Raw genomic sequence first — 21,900 nt, 5'->3', positions numbered from 1 at the left:
TACTTCTGTTGCGTATGATAAATGAAGTCTATCATGACATACAGCCAGGACCAATGCTTTGAAGTGCTCTCTGTTACCACTACTGATAGATGTATCACCTGACTGGCAGATAAAACTGTACCACCATTCAGTTCACACCATATACACCAAAGGATTGGTGACCTACTGCAACTCACTCAAACCGGTAAGGATGTTAACACTTTATCACTGGATCCCTGCCTTTCTCTTGGTCGTCAACCTCATCGACTCCAGAGCAGCCACAGTGTGCAAAGTGCACAATGGTACCCAAGTTGACTGCACAAAGAGAGATCTGGTCCAACCTCCATGGGACATTCCAACCGATGCCACTGACTTGGATTTGTCTGGAAACCAAATCAGATCCTTGCCATCATATAGCTTGCATAGTTTTAAAAAACTGCAAAGTCTAAATCTATATAATAATAAAATCCAGCATATTGGGTCTACCTCATTGCGTGGACTACATCGCCTCCTTAAGCTAACATTAGAATTAAACAAAATCTCCATGGTAGCCCCGAAGGCATTTAAGGACTTGTCTAACCTACAAGAACTTGATTTATCACACAACAACCTTACTGCTATATCTGATGGTGTCTTCTCATCTCTTGAAAATTTGAAACTGCTCCGTTTATCAAATAATAAACTAACGACCTTACCTACAGGCACATTTCAAGGCTTAGTAAATTTGCAAATACTTTTTCTGGATCGCAACAGCCTAATAGATCTGACAGAAGGAGTATTTCAAGATCTTAAAAACCTAAAGTCAATCACCCTTGAAGACACTAAGATGTCATGTTTTCCAACTCAGGCACTTCACAGTCTTAACTACGTAGAAGAAATAAATTTCAGTCAGAATACTGTTGATGTAAACTGCAGTGATATAACCTGAAACATTTTCAACACCTTAAGACACTTCGAATGTATAAGTGCCAACTTCAAGATGCAATCATCAAGAATATCATCTTTGCTGATACAGCGCCTTATGTCGTCGACCTATCTCTAATAGTATTACATCTGGTGATCCAGGCACATTCACTTCATTGAAGAACGTCACAAACATCGATCTGAAATGGAACAGGATAGATACCGATTCCCTAGAAAAACTCCTCTATGATTTTAACAACTCCGCAATAAGAAGGCTTAAGTTGAGTTTTTCAGCTGAAGCGCAATCATCAATGGGCTTGACAACATTGAAAGGCTTAAAGGAAACAAAATTAGCAACACTTGAACTTCACCTAGACCATCTATCATTTCTGCCGAGTGTGTGTTTCAGTGGTTGCCATTCTTGGAAGACCTGAACTTGGGACTTAATGCGCTACGCCATATTGCCACTGACGCATTCCTTGGTCTGCATAATTTGAAAACACTGCGCCTTAATAACAACCAGATTGAATCACTTCACTGGGCATTCAGAGGATTAAACAACATAGAGATGATTGATTTGAAAGGAATCGTCTTCACAATATGACGCAGCTACTGCAGGGCATGGATATACTCTCAACTTTGAAGTTTCTCAATATCAGTCACAATGAATTCGCGGGCCAAATTCCACCAAATATTTCTGACAAATTGCCATCTCTGGTAGAGCTGGACCTTTCTGATAACAGTTTCACCTCATTTCACCATGACAGTTTTAATTCATTGATACATCTTGAGAGACTGTTAATACCTAACAATAACATAAAAACCTTGCCAGAAGAAGTGTTACTCCCCTTGGTTTCACTCAAGAAACTTGTACTCAATGGCAATGTTGCTCTGGCTGTTGATCAGCGCGCGCAGGAAATGAGGCCATTTAGAAATTGCAAAAACTTGAAAGAACTAATGCTGCCATTTTACTTTGCAGGATTTTTGCACCTAGAAGATATTCCAAACCTTCAGCATTTGCATTTTGACAATGCTAACTTCGAGTACAGTACTCACTCAGTCAATATTAAAATGTTACTAGACGTATTAGGTCACTGACACTCAATAAACTACGCATTGCAAACATGGAGATAAGCAGTTATACCGCTGGTACACTAATAAAAAGACAGTTTGTCTCCATACAAAAATTATCGCTCTTTAATGTAAAATTTAGAGGGACGTCAGATGCAATATTCTTCATTCGTTATTTCCTAATGTAAAAAGTTTATCTCTGTACTCAGTCTCTGGCATAACAAGCTTAAATCATCTGCCGGCAACTACGAAATTGGAGTATTTTTACCTCACTTCATTTGATGGCCAAATCACAGATTTAAGCGCAGAGTTTTTGAACGCTCATCACAGTCTTCAAGAAGTTTCAATATCTACGATCAGCCTTGACTGTTCTGCCTGTAAAATGAAAGATTTCCTCGACTGGGTCAAAAGTGATAAAACTGGCAAACTAAAAGTGTCAAATTGCAACGTTCCAAATAAGGTGCCCGTTTACAATTTAGATTTAGGTATTGAATGTACCGAGCCTTTATTATATCAGTGCCAATTATTTGTGTTGCTGTTTTTCTGATTGTATGTATTGTGCTTGGTGTTCGCCTCAGATGGCATGTTAGATACTTAGTATTTCTTGGGAAGTTGAGATGTGGTGGTTATCAGCTTCAAATTAATGATGACAATGATCAGCACAAAACTTTGATGCATTTGTTTGTTACAATGAAAATGACAGAGAGTGGGTGTGGCAACACTTGGTTCCTAATTTGGAAAATGTTGACCCGCCAAATTTCACTCTCTGTCTCCATGAACGCAACTTCATACCCGGTGTTGATATATTTGAAAATATCCTGGATAGCATTGAGAAAAGCCACAAAACTATGTTGGTGCTTTCCCCACACTTTGCCCAGAGTGAGTGGTGCTATTTTGAGATGAGAATGGCACAGAACTGTCTGTTTGATGACAAACGGGATGTTCTCATTCTGGTGTTATTGGATGAAATTCCTGATGATGTAATGCCACGAGTTTTGCGTAAAATGTTAATGACAAAGGAGTACATTACCTGGGCAGACAATGGAGCGGCGAGAAGACTTTTCTGGGAAAAATTGAAAGTTGCTCTGAGGTCAGAAAACAGGGTCAATAGGGTGGCAAATATGTAAATTTTAGGTTTGTGGAAATATTTTCTGAGATCAAATCTTTCATTATATTTCACCTGGTGTCGAACTCACACCTACCGCAACGAATCGCGTAGGCAAAATTCCACCTCCTAAAAGGTGGTTCAGTATCAGAGTAAGTTGGTATAATTTCGTACGTGAAGCCATTACACAAACTAAGAACGAAGTGATGAAACAAGAAGCTATGAAGGCAAATTAAAAAAAAATATTTTAATAAAATGATGAAACAGCAGTAAAAAGAGTTAAAGAAACACATTTTGCTGAAGGTATATTTTGAAGAATGTATTGTCAAACTCCCTGTACAAAGCAGGTACCTCCTCTGCAGATACATTAATGCATTTTTTTCATTTATCAACCGAATTTTAATCGCTTGGGAAATACTAACGATCTCTTTTGTAAGCGTGGTATACATGTTCACGTGTGGGATATTTGTATTCTAAACACTTTTTGTTTATTTCACTATGTGGTTGTACAAGTCACGTATTTACCTTTGGTAACGCTTACAAGAAAAGATATATATAAAAATTTGTGTAAAAATCTCCGTTTGGGGCATATTATTGAAAAGTACTGAGTTTGAAGGGATAATGAGAACGACCCTTTCAGTAGTTACCACAGTATGCTGTTTCATTGAATAAACAATATTACCCTTATAGGGGGCATATGCCTGTTTTTATATCTTGTATTTAGATTGCAAGTAATTAATTTGTATGTTGCTTCTATCGGGAATTTAATCATGCAAACTGAAATTGAACAGTTCACAAAAAAATTAGAGCCAAATGTACAGCTTGGGTTCTCATGTCTGCTGAGATAAAGGATATCCCACAACGGTATGTCTCCTTGTTCTATATAATACAGCTAACGTCTGTCACTTCTTGGTATTTTACAAGTGGCAACTCTTGAAAATGTTTGTGTGAATCGATAAAACTTCATTTCATTGTATAATTTAAAAAACGTTTTGAACAGTGATCTGGTAATTTTGTAACTTGAGCTGCCTGTTGATATTCTCAACTCAGCAATTTCCTTCATGGACAAACAGCCATTTAGTTGCAATGTGTATCTATGTATTTAATGGCTTTGTTTTAAAATGCCTGCTTGAATATGGGTATTATTAGTCTGTAGAATATAAAGAAAGCTTGCTGATTCTATTCATTTAAGTCTTATTAGTATTGTACTATTGTGTATTTCATCTTTTGAGGACAAGTAGTTAAATCAATATAAAGGCAAAATGTAAACAATGTCAATTTGTAAGAGGATTTTAGTGGGTTTAGAACATACCGAGGAATGGCCTTTAATTTGTAGCAACTTTCTAAGAATTTCTGCGTTGTGTAATTTGTATATGTTTTTAAGTGTTGTACTTCCTAATAATTTTTAAAATGCGTGGTATCCTGCTCGTCAACAACACCTACATAAGTGTCGTGACTGTGTCTCTGTCGAGAAATACATTCGGGTCGACAGTTCAGTTTTCGGATTTCAACAATAACGATGCTAAGCCACCCCTTTTGGTATTGTCGAGACGTTAAATACTGGACATTCACCAAGCTGTATGGAATCGAATTATAGACTCTGTTTTTGCCATGTCCTTTGAGTGAAGGATTTCGGAAACAAGAAAAGGGTAATTAACATATAAAAGGGATTTTTAAAGATGCATGCTTCCTAATTCTAATTTCTTAGTGTGCTGTAAAGTAATTTTGGAATCACCAATGTGATTTGACACAGATGTAATCATGGTTGAAAAACATCTCACACACAAGGACCTGGGATAAGTATTATCTCACTCATTTAGGAATATACTGTCACACACACTCGTCTATGCCTCATGCGAGACAAAATATCCGCAATTTGTGGGAGAAATCTTATCCTAAATCATTTTGGGTGCGAGATCCTATTACACAGCTTATTCATTACGTTCTTATGTTGATATATGAACTTTTGATTTTACACTGTGAGACACTTGGCAATAACAGGAAACCCTTTGCTAACCCTCTTCCTGTTCTGTCGAGTAAATCTGCCATTGTTTTGCAAGGAAGTAAAAATATGGTCTGAGCCAAATTTGCTACACAGGTTATCTTCCTCGATTGGCAGATGCCCAAAGTGTATTTCATTAAGGGGTTTGACCGATTTGGCTTTGTATGAGATGTATATAGACATTCACTGACTTACAGTAGACCAGAGATGTGCTTTTATTCATTGTACACATATGCCTTTCATTTTTGCTTTCTTGAGGATTCAAGAATTTCTACGATTGTACTTTTGTAGTATCAATACAAACAATTTTAACCACGAAAAAAAATGTACATCTTAGTAAAAAAAATGAGATTTATTATGACTGTCAAAACATATGGCTTACAGAACACTCCAGCGACCATGTTACTAATTACTATTAAAGCCCTAGAGAAATGTGGAATAGTCTTTTCTCTTTGATTGTATCCCGCCCCCAATCTGAAATAATTAACAATGTAATAACTCTATATGCAATAAGACTTGACATAATATATAATAAAACTTCATCCAGTATGTAACAAGGTGGACTTCACGTACTGTATGTACTAATAGCCAAATACGTAATAAGACTTAACACGTATGCTATGCTCTTTCAATATGTTATATTATAACACCCCTCATGCTCATGCTGTGCCGTGATTGGCTAGAGTCTGTCACATGATAGAAAAATAGAATGACTATTTCCCTACGGAAATAGTCGTATCAATTATTGCCCGGTCACGTGACAGACTCTAGCCTGTATTCGGGCTATAGACCCGTTTTTTACCCCTCATGACAGTGAGTAACTAGCAAAACATTCTATTTCCCTCGGCCTACGGCCTCGGGAAATTGCATGCTTTTCTAGTTACTCACCGCCCCTCAGGGTAATAAACGGGTGCTATAGCCCTCATGGCCAGGCAATATGTGTTCACTGTAAGCTCTTACAATTATGTAATAAGACTTTAAAGGCCCATGAGCTGCAATTTTTGACATTATTTTTATGATTTTATATTTAGATTAAAATTAGTTCATACAATTTTTCTTACTCGGCAACGTTTACTCATGTATGATTATCCACCAAGTTGGATTGCATGGGAGGTTTCAGTAAGACAAATAATAAATGGTGCTGCGCCCAAATATGGCCGCCTCCATACAATTATATGATAAACAGTGTAACTGGTGCATGTACATATTTGAATCTTTACAAATACAACATGGTGCAACCCACTGAAATGACTGGAAAGGGATTAATTCCACTTTGATGAAAATTCTCCTTTTTTCACATAATATGACAAGATTTTGAAAATGGTGGAAATTTCGAAAGGAATAAAGGTGTCTAATTTCTTGCCTATTTTGCCATCGGCGAAAGTTGTCCAGTCATACTTCATGACTATATCGTTAAATTTATAGATATGAATTTCTAAGAAAATTGGAAGGTATCTTGAGGTCTGACATTTTCGCAGAGTTGCAGCTCATGGGCCTTTAAGAATTAAGAGAATATGTAATACTAACCCGATATGTGATACAAGAATATGTGGTATTGCCACATACAATCCTAACCCAATATGTAGTAAATTATATAGAAAAGTTCTAGCAATGGTCAAATTTAAAGTATTCGAAGAATACCAATTTTATTCCTTCCCTTCTTTTTATCTTCCTGTCACGCAGTGTTTCTGGTTTCCATTAAAAAACCAAGATGTCAAAATGATTAGTTTGTTTTTAATGTATAATTTACCATGCCACAGGATTGTTATCTCAGTGAGTCTCTAATAAATAATTTTCTATGTCACATACATGTCTGTACATGTAAAACGTAGTATCTCATCGTTATTTCAATACAATGACACCTTCCACTCCCCTTGCTTTGATATACAAAATGTAATGGAGAGATTGTTTGGTGAGTGTTGGGTAGAGCACGGTTCTTTAGTAGTGTAACTGTTGACATCCTGACTGATCAAACCCCCACAATTTCCCAGACAGGATCATGTTACCTTCACATGGGATATTTTGGAATTAAAACTTTGCTACCAGTATCAATAAATTTTGACAGTTGCTTTAATCACAGAACTGTGTTATATATCACATTACATGACTTGTCACTGCTTATTAGGCCAGAATGAAAAATAAATTGTTCATCAGAATCACTGCTTCTACTTTGGCCAATTTGGAATTTCATGGGCATGGGATTTTGAATGAGACTTCCGACATGTCTGCACTGAGTTGACTCTCAACACGTTGTTGCGTCTGAATTTTGGTAAGGCTAGATAAGATTATGTTGCCTTATCTGCATTGCGGCAAAAATGTCTGCGAGACCAGTTACCTTCAGCTAAAAAAATTTTTTAACAATTTTTCACTCACCACTTCTGATTCTTGATCCAAAAATCCAATGAACAAGATATTTTCAAGCTCTGACTTTATGGGTCTAGCTTCTAGTTGTCCCCCCTCCCCCGCCACTTAAGCACTATTTCTTGCAGTACTTACCTATGGGGTGAGAACACCGCCAAAATTAGCTTGGTTTCATTATTTGGTTATTTAGTCATTATTATGCCATTTTGGACATGATTATGTGATTATTATGTCATTATATGACTATTTGGTCATTATTATGTCATTATTTGGTTAGTTGGTCATTATTAGGTCATAATTTGGTTATTTGGTAGTTATTATGTCGTTCTTTGGTCATTATTTGGTTATTTGGTCATTATTTGGTTATTATGTCGTTCTTAGGTCATTCTTAGGTCATTATTGCTTATTTGGTCATTATTAGGTCATTATGTGGTTTTTGGTTGGTCGGCTGTGTTGGCTCTGCAATGTAGTGGAGGTGTGGGTTCGAGCCCTAGCTTGATCAGAGTGAAAATCATATTTCCTTTTTTCATTTATTTGCCCATTAGTATGTCATTATTATTTCATGATTATTTTACTTGGTCATTATTATGTAAGAATTCAGTTTTTCTGATATGATTTGTATATTATATCATCATTAATTATTTGATTATTATGTCATTATTATTACATGTTCAGTATTATTCATATTTACGGTGTATTTAATATGTATTTGTTAATTTATTCTGACTTTATTTGGTCATTATTATGAGTTTATTCGGTTATTTGCTTGAATATCATCAGCATTATTACATAATTATTTGGTGGTTATTAGGTGGTTATGTCATTATTTGGACATTTGATGAGCTAGACATTCGATGAGCTAGACAGTATGACCTACTTTTATTGAACCTTGCAAAGTACCCAGAAATCATTGTACAAAATGGCGGTTGGCGAGTTTTTGCAGTGAAAGTTTCAGTGTCGTCTCTTCATGATATGGAAAACTCTCGGCTCTCACCACTTGGGTCAAACTGCGATACTGATAGACTTGTTGAGGCAGTTAGGGCATACCAGAATGCCATTACAAATGCTGCTTCTCTACTAGAGACCGCACATCGCGTCGTGAACATGAACAGGCTGAGTTTGACCATGGTTTAACTTCATGTACGGGAGTAGCTCTGCGTACAGGTCTGTGTGTTCCCGGCGTTATGCAGTGGTGGAGGCCGTATAACGCCGGGAAGACACAGACCTGTACGCAGAGCTAGTACGGGAGTGGTGACGAGTAGGCGAGAGTGCCCGGCTATGGCTTCGCCACCTCCCAAGTCGGGAGGCGGCGAAGCCAAAGCCGGACACTCTCGCCATACTCGTAGGGCTAGTACGGGAGATGAACATGATGAATCGAGAGTCAGCAGAGTTTCCCGTGTTAGTGGTTTGTGGTTACCATCTATATGCCACAATGCATTTGGGCACAGGATATTTTATTCTGATCTACTCGTCGAAGACTTTCTCCGACACAGAAAATTGTTACATGTTCACCTTCACTTCAGCATATGCGCTATTTTGCGGCTTGCGGGCTTCAGCGGATGCGCTTTTTTTCTGCAGGCTGCGAGTTGAAGGCTGCAGTCTGTTCTTTGATAATTGTTTTTCTTTTGTAATTAAAATTAGTGAAATATGGTGGACGTCTGTTTATGTGATTTTTAAGGAAAATGCACGAACATTTAGAATAACGATGTTATTCAAATACAGTAACATGCTACTACCGTCAGACCAACCATTTCCTATCATACTATCAAAACGGGCTAAGCTTGGACTCTCTTTTGTGCGACGCAACAAAATAAACGTAGTCACTGATGTTTTTATCAGACAAAACACACAAACTAAATGAACGCACTGCCAACATTGTACCAAAGTTTTAGATAAGAATATCAATCGATGACGCCACTACAACGTACAGTGGAAACCTTGCAGGTATTTCCTCAAGTTTCTCACTATTCTCCAACTTTTAGCATTTACATCAAATCGATCCACACAGAATAAATTTTATGGATGAATCGGTAGTTAGTTACCCAGGAGTTTACAATAAACTGTTTGGTCATTCAGCTATCTATCCCTCATGGGTCAAATACAGCGGTACGATAAGTACCTCCATGGATAAACCAAACGTGACGCTGAATCCCGGGGGTAACTCCATGGCTAATAGTACGGGGGGGCTCCGCACGAACATTGAAACCCAAACTGTTGTGATACCAGTTTTGAGCAAAAAACCTACCCTTTCTGATACCTAGTTGTCGAAACGCAGCTATCTCTTGGCGGGGTAGCGTGGGGTTGACCTTTGACCCGCATAGCAACTCACGCTACCCCGTCCACAGATCTGATACCATACAATACCATACGTATACAGATACGACTCACTCGCCTTGCGTACCAGGGGTACATGTACCAACAGTCAAACCGACAGATCGGAAATTTTGATGGTAGATCTGGGATGTAGATACATGGGTTTCCAGTGTTGACAGCATGATTTTTTAACAAATGTCAGTTTGTGTTTAAAACCGGACCCTTTCTCATACCAACACCTCGTGAAAAGTATACCCTTTCTGATACCAAACAGTGCAAAAAAACGACCCCTTTCGCGCGGACCCTCCCCGTATAGCCATCTATGGGAGTTACCCCCCGGGCGCTGAATCTGCTCATTAGCGCACACTGAATTTTTCATGCAAACTTGGTGAAGGGAGCTTCCTACAACGATGAGTTTTTAACATTTTTCAACAAGTCAGCAAAGCAAACTCGGTGATGGACGATGTAACTCCGTTATTTATGGCGGGACACTTTGTCGTTGTTAACATTTTGCCTACCCGTCATAACCGTGAGTGTGAAGTGTTGGCATTTTCAATAGATAACATGTGAATCCAGTACAGTTTTACTCCATCTCACTCGCCTGATTTCAACGCCGCTGAATATGCGCTCTCGGATGCGAAGGAAATTATTTTAAAGACCTCTATGCAGAAATATTTATTTCAGGACAATAAGGAATATGCCATTTTACGCGTTGTAATGAAATTACGCCGGAAGATTGCCATGGTTTCGTATGTGGACGTGATTGCTCACCTACTGCAGGCAAAGGCCATCTCTTTGATACTTTTTGCTGAACTTTATAGCAAAAGTCAACGGTGCATACATTTTCACGTAGTCTTAGACTCATGATTTTGATGGATTTGTCATCGGATCGTCCTCACTATCTACGATTTAACATGATGTACCGATTAGGAAATGAGAGTTATGAGGATTCGTAGCGATAGCCTGGCACTCGCGCTATACTCATAGGACTAGGTCTTTATACAATAATTTAATCTGACGCAAGCGGTAACTCCATTTTTGAAAGTTGTTTTTCTATCAATTACTATCGGTTTTACAGACAATTTTACAACATTTCGAGAAGTGAAGTAAATGAAAATTCGTGAAGAAATCAAACTTGTGCAGTTTGGAACTTTTACTCGCGATATTAACGCCACCAGTGCGTTTTAGACAGCACCATGACACTATACCGACTAAGAATTGGGTAATTTTACGGAGTGTTTGATATAAAATGAAACAGAAAATTTATTCCCTAATGAATCCCGAACTTTGAAATAAGCTAAAAAGGAAGCCAATAAAATAATCTGACAGATAGCGTATAGTAGTGGTTGGTTTCTATATTACTAGCGATGTATTAAAAATCTGGATATAAGTTTTTAGCATGATTTCATGTATTTACGCAGTTTACGATATTTTCGTTTTGTTTGGTTGTTTTGATCTGTACGTGTGGGACTTTGGATGACCATTCTCGTAATTTTGAAAATAATCACTGTTGTCAAGCTTGTCAATGACTTCCTAGATTCCTCTCAGTCTCATGGTCTACATGACGTTACCAAATTCGTACGGTTGGTTGCCGTGTTTCGTTAAGTTACATCGACTGTATTTTCTGCGTTTGATAGCCATGATAACTGTCACTGTCACGTGTAAAAAAGTATTACGCATGGTGTTTTATAAAGATAATATGTTTTATTTTGTTGTTGAAACATCAATCATGCCCCAGTGATGATAGGGAAATTCCCCATCGGAAGTAGCGTTACGCAGTCAACTTGGTGATAGAAATAATGCCAATCGTTTAAGTAATTTTCAGTAGGTTTTACTTTTTAACACAATGATAAATTAATTTGATATATTTATTCGTATACGGAAACTGAAAAAATATAATTATTAAAATGACACTTAAATCTGTGAGCTTATTACCATCGAAGTATACTTTTTTTACTGAATTCCACATGTGTCCTAAAAGAAAACGAGATTTTCTTTTTTCTGTTTTGTCCCCGAAGTGCGTACATTTTGCTCGCGCTTTTCTTTTCATGTTCGTTATAAATCATTGAAACTATATTTTAGCTGATAAAAAATACTTTTCCTCTACATTTGTATTGCTTACTATCCTCCCATTCCGGATCGTATGCTCAGCTGCTGGTCCTGTAAATCTACATTACATTCACCTTACACAGAAAAATGACGTAAGGCCAAAAAGAAAAAAATAATTGTTCATCGGATTTTTTGGACCAAGGTTCGGGAGCGGCGAGCGAAAATTTTTATTTTTATTTTTTTTTTCGCCAAAGGTAATGATGTACTAAACTTGACGAGACAGAGAAATTTTTGCCAAACATTCACTTAGTTTTGGCCATGATTTGCAAAATTCAGACGCCGCAGTATCGTATTGACGGTCAACTCAGTGCAGACTTATCAGAATTTTCTTTCAAAATCCCATGCCTGCAAAAACCCGACAAAGTGAAGGGCGCCGCCAGCGGCAGTACTAAAATATTTGCAATGCGGAGGTATGAATTTGCCAAAATCAAAAAAAAAATTTCCAAATCGGCCAAAGTAGAAGCGGCGATTCCGATGAACAATTCATTTTTTCTTTCTGGCCTAATTTACTATTTTCAGGGGAGCTATTCAGTCATTCTCCTACCACTCTCGCAGCTAACTTTAGGAGAGCGATTTTCAGCTCGCCAGCCATTTTCAAATTACATGTCCTGTGGTAACCATAAACTACTAATATAGGAAAACTGCTGACTCTCGATTTATCACGATCATCTCCCGTACATGAAGTTGAACCTGGCCCTGGTCACTCAGCCTGTTCATGTTCACGATTTGCGGTCTTAAAAAGCAGCATGTGTAATGGCATTCTGACAGGCCGGGCCCTAACTGCCTCAACAAGTCTACTTATCGTAGTTTACCGACGTGGCAAGGGCAATTAAGGGCCGAGTTTCACTGCAAAAACCAACCAACCGCCATTTTGTACAATGATTTCTGGGTAAATTGCAAGGTTAAGTAAAAGTGGGTCATAATGTCTAGCTCATCAAATGTCCAAATAATGACATAACCACCTAATAACCACCAAATAATTATGTAATAATTATGATGATATTCAAGCCAATAACCAAATAAACACATAATAATGACCAAATAAAGTCAGAATAAATTAACAAATATATGATAACGTCACCGTAATTATGAAAAATACTAAATATGAGATAATAATGACATAATAATCAAATAATTAATGATGATATAAGATACAAATCATATTAGAAAAACTGAATTCTTACATAATAATGACCAAGTAAAATAATCATGAAATAATAATGACATACTAATGGGTAAATAAATGAAAAAGGGAAATACGATTTTCACACTGATCAAGCTAGGGCTCGAACTCACACCTCTGCTACATCGCAGAGCTACCACATCCGACCAAAGAACAACATAATAATGACCAAATAACCAAATAAAGACCTAAGAATGACCTAATAATGACATAATAACCAAATAATGACCTAATAATGACCTAATAACGACATAATAATGACCAAATTACCAAATAATGATCAAATAATATTATAATGACCACATAACCAAATAATGACCTAATACTGACATAATAATGACGAAATTACCAAATAATTACCGAATAATGACATAACAATGACCACATAACCAAATGATAGCCTAATAATAACATAATAATGACCAAATAACCAAGTAATGACCAAATAATGACATGATAATGGGCAAATAACCACATAATGACATAAAAATTACGTAATAATGGTCAAATAGTTATATAATGACATAATAATCACATAATCGGAAATGTCGGAAAAACAGCATAACAATGATTAAATAACCAAATAATGACATCATATCGATAACCAAATTACCAAATAATGAAACCAAGCTAATTTTGGCGGTGTTCTCACCCCATACTTACCTTGTTCATTAGTTTTATACACACCAGCAGGTTCAATGTTTTCTTTAGAAGAATGCATGCCAAATTATAACCACAAATCGCCTGATCACAGTACCGGAGCATAGCAGTGTGTGTTTTTGGACAGGGTCGGCACCGGAAATGGTTTCTATGTTCATGACTGGGAGAACACAGTCATGTGGCAGCGAAGGTCAATTCAGGTAGGGGTTAATCCAGTGGCAATACATGGTTCCCATATACCATATAATCTATACTACTAAATGAGAGTTGCCATTTTTGCGTACCAATTTTTCTCGGAATTGGAGCGATGTTGGACCAATCTGTTGCTATAGCCATGCTCACTCTATAGTTTTGTCTGACATTTGCAAATTTCATGATCTTTTGGGCCGTTGATGGACCGCTACACAGAAAAGATTTCCGAATCACTGGTCGCCAGCACTGCTGCTTTCTCTGGGTTCATTTAAATATGGCGCACAATATTATTATTCATGTTTGCGCATTCCTGTTATGTCACCCTCTCACAGTCATCGCTCAGCAGACCATAAGTGTTCGAGCGATTTCATATCGCTCAGCATTTGCTGTGCCATTTAAAGATGCATCACGGTCACTACACGGATTGACCATGGTGAACATGCTGGCTCATACTTCTGCATTTTAACTCGCTCTCGCTTTTTAACACTGAAATCCACCTTTCAACTCTCATTAAGTAGTATAAATTGTTTACAAACATGTACTATTTTCTGCGTGATATGATTCTGAAACAGTTATTCTCTCAGCAAAGAAAAGAAATTATCATTGAATGAAAATCAAATCCATAATTTGAGCTATGATGAGTTTGCTATTGTCTTCTGGCAAGGTCACAATATTGACCGCCAGTCAGAAATTGCACCACTAAACGTGTGTGTGTGTGTTTTTTTTATAATAAAATATGTTATTAAGAAAATGTAATTCTGTGTAGTATAGTGTTAATGCAACATTATTCCCTGGGTACAGAGAAGAGAACTTATCATTGCATACCGATCCCAATTCTTACTTCCTGTCAGCATTTGGAATTATTTTGTTCTGGTGAGGTTAAAATGCATAATAGCAGTGAAAAATGACTCCAATGTGCAAAAAGAATTTACAAATTTAAACAATGAGTTGGATGTCCTATAGCATGTGCATCCAATTAAAACTTTATGTTCGTTTTACCATTTGACCTCTCCAAATAAATAAAAAGCGATTGATCCAACATTGACAGGAATTTATGCTCGAACTGCCCGTGTGTAACACGGGTTTCTTTCTAGTTGTGTATATAAATACAAGAAAACAATAACACAGTATCAAGATATTGTCTACCAATTCATTCAAGCGATCAGTTGCTGTCCCTCCAAATTACATCATCCTCAGCCAGGAAGACGCTACCAAGAATTCATCAATACTCTAAATAACTAAAGGAATGTCTTGCAGGGAAAATCTGGTCATGTGACATTGCTTTCTCAGTCTTGTCACAGGAGTGGAGTTCCAAAGTAGTGGCAAATTTCAAATACGCATGTAAAGTGTCTGATTTTACTAGTAATTGACCCGATTTTATCACCAGAGATTGAAAAAGTAACATTTTAAGAGCCAGTATGGCTTGACGGCATCAATCCAAAACATATTTCTGACAATGGGAGAATAATTTACAATGGTCAAAAGAACGAAAGATACAGCCATAGAAGCTTTAAGGGTAACGCTCCAATCCAATCCAGACATGAATCCATTACTCCATAGAAGCCATGATTCTGTGAAGCTTTGGAAATCTCAACATCTAGTACACTCTTCAAAGATGCCAACAAAAATGATTAATAAACACACACATACAATAGTTTTCTCTACATAATATTTTCATTTTCTGCACTACGTGCTTTATTGTAGTTTACCCTTAAACTAATTTCTACGATAATTATATACTCACCCAATTACATTTAGGAATATTTCGCCTGATCCCCCAATAATGCAAGACAACAAAAGAAATTTCCCATAATACCATAGGTAGACCCGGTAGGTGACGTCAGTCAGCCTACAATCAATATTCAGTCGAGCTTGACAGAAGCAAGATAGCACGCAAGAACCCGACAGCGAGAAAAAGGGTCCAAGAAGCAGAATCACTGTAAGTGATCAAGCAAAAAAGGAACAAACACACACAGGGTGGCAGGGAATTACCTCCGTAAGATAAAAATGCCCACCAAGGTCCGAAGACCAACCATCCACAACTCCAGTAATTAAAAGGAAAGTGGGGAGGAGGGTGGGAGAATTGGGTGAGTATATAATTATCGTAGAAATTAGTTTAAGGGTAAACTACAATTCTACGAAATTCTATACTCACCCCATTACATTTAGGAAAAAAAACAGAATCCGACGGACCCTAGGAGGCGGGGAAACTGTACAACAAAAAACTGGAGGCAACCCACTGGCCGACCGAAGGTAACGGAGTGAAAACAACCGAGTGCTTCGGAGGCCACAACCCTGAGAGACGAAGGGGAGGTAGAGATAGCAAAGTCTAACTCTGCCCTCAAGAAACAGACGCAGAAGCAGTACCCCAAATTGGTTGACTGACAAAGTAAAGACCAGGGGGAGTGAGGAGAAAACGCCTCGGATTAGGCACGGAGTGGACTAATTCTAAAGGCATAAACGCACACTTCTACGGAACCCTGAAGCCAGGGCTAAAAGGAGTAGTCTAGAAGGCTAAAACAGACTAACGGACTCCAGTGGTTAAAAGGGAACGCAAGGAAACACCCTGGCAACCACAGAGACACCAACTAACGTGAAGGGGTTAAAAAGCCGGAATAGTCTAAATCATAACTGAAAGAATGAATTAGTGTCAAAATAACCGGACCCCTTACACAGAACAAGCAACAATTGCAGAATGCAACTGAAAAGTTGCTTGGACAAAAAACTTCTTGCTAAAAGGACGACCAGCCAAGAAGTCTGCTAGTTGGTTAGTAGAGAATTGAATGAAATCAATTCCATGAAAAACACAAGACAAGGCTCCCATTAGTCTTGGTAAAAGGCCACTGTGTTAAGACAGAGTCTAGACAGAGTGACGGCAGTTTGTCGAGAAAGTCCACTTAAAGGGAAGTTACTCGGTAAATAAACTGCCAAAAGGCTGAAAAACTCCCAAAATGGGATGAGCCAGAAAAACGCCCTGAGTAAGAAAACCTGGCAGAGGGAAACTCAAGAGGGCGGTCTACAGCAGGCTGGAATCAACAGGTCTATGCGACCTGAGTGAAGTCAGTGCTGAGAAGAAAGGACCCCAAGAGTCCTCCTCCGCTAACTTAAGCAGCACTAGCGGTAGGAGGGGATGAGGGACGACGGCTAGGGCCGGAGGACTAATGCCCCCCCCCTTCTAGTCGACAACGAAAGAGAAAGACCACCGTAGCTGTCTTCCTCACAAGGACAAGCTGGGCGGTCACTGACGAATAAAGACGATGGGGTCGGAAAAGCGAACAACACAAGTCACTGAGGCGTGAAGTTTCCGTTGGTTCAAGGACCAAAACCCCCACGGAGAAGTTCGTCAAAAGAGGGTGCGAAAGAGCAACACCCCCGGAAATGGGGGTCCGACATAGGATCGAAGGATAGCGAACAAAACAGCGGATCCATACGAACCGAAGTCGGGCAGAGCACCCTGGAGGAAGTAAAGGCGCTTCCCGATAAGCGAAATGTCGTATGACAGGGTAAGCGAAAACTTCCTGGAGCTCGGAGAAAACGAGCAGCAAAAAAAAAAAACGAGAAACCAGGAGAGGGAGAAAGCACAATACCCTCAGATGGTTGGGCTCCACTGAGACCGATAGGGCCACTATCGGACGACAAACCCCCTCCCCCGTCGACTGAGAACGAGAAAAAAAGGGGCGGTAGTAAACTCCAAGCCATCAACGGAGGGTTTACTAAACCGGAAAGCGTTCTCTGCCAGTAACTCTAGTGCCGCGTCGAGCGGGGCTGGAGCGGATAGGGTTACCTATTGGCAAAAAGTCGACATAACGAATGGGAAGAGGGAGAATGGAAAATACGGGTCGATACCCGATGTGTGCGACCGACAACACTCACGGATAAAAGTCACTTATCGCCAGCGGGTGTAGTGACTGAAAGTTCCCCCCCCCAAAAATTTCGTCACCGGAGTGAAGGGGAAGTCCGTGATAAAAGCCAGACACGAAGTTGGACAGGTCGGCGTTCAGGACTGGGACCCAGCGGATCACGTCTCAACCGAGAAGCTGGGGTAAAGAGCGGACGTGGTAACCAGCAAAGCAAAACGTCCGGGTAAAGGGGCACAAATAGAATTGTGCTAATTCCTTGAGTAGCACCCATAATTGAATGGACAATGGACAGTGAAAGCGAGTCGCGTTCGAATTACCGAAAAACGCATAATCACGGGCACTAACTCATAGGCCGTGGGTGTGCGTAAAGAGCCCATGGACGTAGAGAATGCTCTGCGTCAAAGAAAGCTCAGAGCAATGCGTTACTGACTAATCCCGCAAAAACTCAACATAAGGAAATCAGCTAACGCCGAAGGACGAGTCGGTCTGAATAACTGCCTAATGCGTACCAGACCGACAAGGGAGCTTTCTCAGCTTCTCCCTTCAACAACTCTCTGCACTTATAAAATTACATAGTAAAGGCAGAGAAAAAGGGAAGGAAAAGCTAAGGCGGCTAGCGCCTGACTGACAATCGAAACTGTCAGCGCCCCCGAAACCAAAGCCGCTTCGATAGCGGAGGAGGGGCACAGGAGTCCGCAGCAGATGGAAAACTGAGGAAAAGAACGGGCAAAAACCTCAATTAATCAGTAGCTTGTCCCGTTCTAGCCAAGTTTTCGAAAACACCAACTCCCGATAGGAATAACGTGATGTTAAATAAAGGGAGATGAAAGTGTCGAAAGTTGCCATCCAGTTCCAAATCGTCCGAAGGGGATTGGAAAGGTGGCAACACAGTCAAAAGGCCATTCGCAGAAAACAACTGCACTGCGTCAAAGACGTCAGAACAGGGGCGGAAGCGAGAGACCACGGACGTAGGGTAAAAACATACGTAGGTGGTCTAGGTAACGCTAGGAACTTCACGGGAAGTAAGCGTTACGAGCCAAAGTGTGTGGGTCAGACTATGTCAATATCGAGGGAACTAGTCTGAGCCGACGGCACACCAAAGGCTGAAGCGAAAACTACCCTGCAGGGGTAGATTTAACTAGCGAGGAGCCAAACGAAAAGTTTACAGGAAAAACATTCGTTGGTGGCTTTATAAACGCCAGAGGTCTTAACGAGAATAACTGCGTTAAAAGCCGTAGTGTGCAGGTCAGACTGTGTCAAATTCAACGGAACTAGTCTGAACAGGAGGCACAAAAACCGAAGTAAAAGCAAGAAAATCTACTACAGTAGAATTTCAAAACTCGGCGATTGACCAAATAAAACGAAACGTTTACAAAAAAAAAACGTTCGTTGATGGCCTAAGTAACACAAGAGGAATTAGCAGGAATTCCGTGTTACTAGCTAAGAGTGGGGATCAGACTGAAAACATGTCATCCTAACAATGAATCAGTCCAAGCGCAAAACACAACCAAGTGCCGGAGCAAAAGGTCAAAATCTACTCTGAAGTTAGTAGATTTTCCGCCCGTGAAAGACAGGGTCGTTAACTCAGAGTCCCGATTGGAAATGCACAATGTTGATAAACAAACGGGGGTGTTAACGTAAAAAGAGCAGCCATCTAGTTGCTATTCGTCCGAAGGAGAAAAAACCTGATGGCGATAGAAACACTCATTCGTAAAGCTCCTGCTGGTAATCTTGATGAAAACAGCAGGGGCGGAAAAAGGAAAAGGCAATGGACGTTTAACGGCAAACGTTCGTTGGCGGCTTAGAAACGCTAGAAGACTAAGTGGAAAATTCTAGGTTGCCAGCCGTAGCACGCAATTCAGACTGAGGACGTGCCGTCGTCAAGGAAACCAGTCTGAGCGAACAACACAATCGAACCTGGACACATGAATAACAGGTCGAATGTGCCAGGAAAGGCATGCTGTTGCCAGTCCTTGTACGAGGAGGCGGACAGGAGTCCCAAAAAAGTCTGACAAACCCGTGTGAAAAGGCGAATAAATTTTAATCCTGATTACCGGTAAATTTATTCGTAGGGTACGGGGTTAGACTGACAGACGAGACGCCATCTAGTTCAAGGCGTAAGAGGGCGCATGAACCTGGACGGCGTCAGCAAACACTCCCTGTTGAGTCCGAAGTCTGAGTCGATGACGTCAGAGATCGAGCCAGAGCCAGAGGGAGAACGAAAACGTTACAAAAGAACGTTTGAAGAGGCCTTGGTAACGCAGAAGCCTAAGAAGTACGCTGTGCGTTACTAGGCGCAACCGGAGCTCCAGATAGAAGCGAGTCCTAATAGCAGACTGAGCGGAGCGCACAATCGAAACCTGAGCGTGAGACGCCAGATCGAGCATGCAAAGAAAAAACGCTCTGCCCTGGTCCTACTCCTAGTACATCTGCCCTGAATATAATTACGAAAGGGGCGTACTAGCCTGAACGGGCTATTGGTTTCCAAGGGAACCAGTGACGATTCCAAAGGACAAAGGGCTGGGGAAGAACCGTTACTGTCAGGTTTAAAAAACGGGAAAGTACCGTCAAATTAAACCCCAAAGAAACGGAGAACTCGTAATTCCAAGTCGGCAATCCTGCGGTTCGACGGAATCAGAGAAGAAAGCCCAGCTATACAGCCTGACGGCTGAGCAAAAAAAAGCCACTCCTCCCAAACAGAGAGGGCAATGACCGTCCACAGGAAGTGAAGCTCTGGGTAACCGGGGACGGTGCTAAAGGCGGGAAATTGGATACTGAAAGACCTGAGCATGACCCAATTTCATAGCCAGGACGCAACACTGGTCTAAGCAGCGGAGCTTGCTTGGCTACAGTATTGCATAAACAAACCGCCAAGGGCGGGACAAGGGCATTGACCGTCTGCAAGGACGCGTAGCCCTGGGCAACCGGGACGGTGCCAAAGGCGGGAAATTGGATACAGAATGACCTGAGCATGACCCAATTTCATAGCCAGGACGCAACACTGGTCTAAGCAGCGGAGCTTGCTTGCTACAATGTTGCAAAACGGAATCCGCCAAGGGCGGGAACGACCAACAGAATGCCCATGGCGGGAATCGAAGGGAACGATCCTGCTGACGGCATGGTCGAAACACGAGAACTCCGAGAGCAACACACTTACCTGCGGACGACCGAAAGCTAACTCCGGTAGGCAGGAGAAGCTTCAGTCGAAGGAGCGATAACTTCAGAGTCAGAAGTACCTAATGCCGTAGGCAAGGACTGTCTGACACCTCGTGTGGGTGACGGCCCTACCTGTGCGAAAAGGCGGTACCGTCGACGAGGGAGCGAAGTTAGAAACTCCAATCTCGGAGAGTCCAAACAGAAAAATTCGCCAGTCGGAGACCGAGAATAATTTCTGAAGTGGACATAAAGAGAGTGCTTGTCCGAACGGAAAGCACATGCCTGCAAAACAAAACCCGTTTCTTATGAACCGAAACGGAAAACAAGGCAGTAAACAAACACACAATCAGATTGCAAATGAAACAAACGATTGAGTGAAAAACACACCGGTGAGGGAAACCAACACCGAACGCGGGTCAAGGGAAAGAAAAATCGAAACACGATGACGGCGAGGAAAAAAAAAACGAAACCGACGTCGTGAATGAGAGAAAAAACACAAGCTCAACGAGCGGAGAAGGAGCGAAACGCTGCCAAATAAAAAGGAACAGACTTAGCTGTCGGTTGGTCTAGAGCCGAAGCAAGCTAGACATAGCCTTGCTGGGGGAAACATTCGTACGATGCTATCGTAGCGAATGCAAGCGGAAGACTGGATATTGATTGTAGGCTGACTGACGTCACCTACCGGGTCTACCTATGGTATTATGGGAAATTTCTTTTGTTGTCTTGCATTATTGGGGGATCAGGCGAAATATTCCTAAATGTAATTGGGTGAGTATAGAATTTCGTAGAATTTAATTTTACTCCATGCTATCAAGGTTTCTGAAAAAATTCCAATATCGTCAAGCAAAACTGAACCTTAGAGGTGACCCTGCTGAACAACTTGTTTTAGCCACATATATATCTGTCTTTGTGCATATTTTTCATAATATTTGCAATTCATATTTTTTTCTTTTATTCTCATGCATGCAGAGGCTAAAACGGCCAAGTATAACAAGCAAAAAGACCA

The 21,900-nt window shown here is 40.2% G+C and overlaps 1 protein-coding gene across 1 annotated transcript in view; it reads left to right on the top strand.

Annotated features, from left to right (window-relative positions):
- The window catches only part of LOC139141862 (probable U3 small nucleolar RNA-associated protein 11), a 248,198-nt gene that overhangs the window by 171,553 nt on the left and 54,745 nt on the right, over positions 1 to 21,900 (top strand). The window lies entirely within an intron of this gene.

Source organism: Ptychodera flava, chromosome 10 (genome assembly GCF_041260155.1).
Source record: "Ptychodera flava strain L36383 chromosome 10, AS_Pfla_20210202, whole genome shotgun sequence".
Taxonomy (NCBI): domain Eukaryota; kingdom Metazoa; phylum Hemichordata; class Enteropneusta; family Ptychoderidae; genus Ptychodera; species Ptychodera flava.
This window is presented reverse-complemented; position numbering and strand designations above follow the sequence as displayed.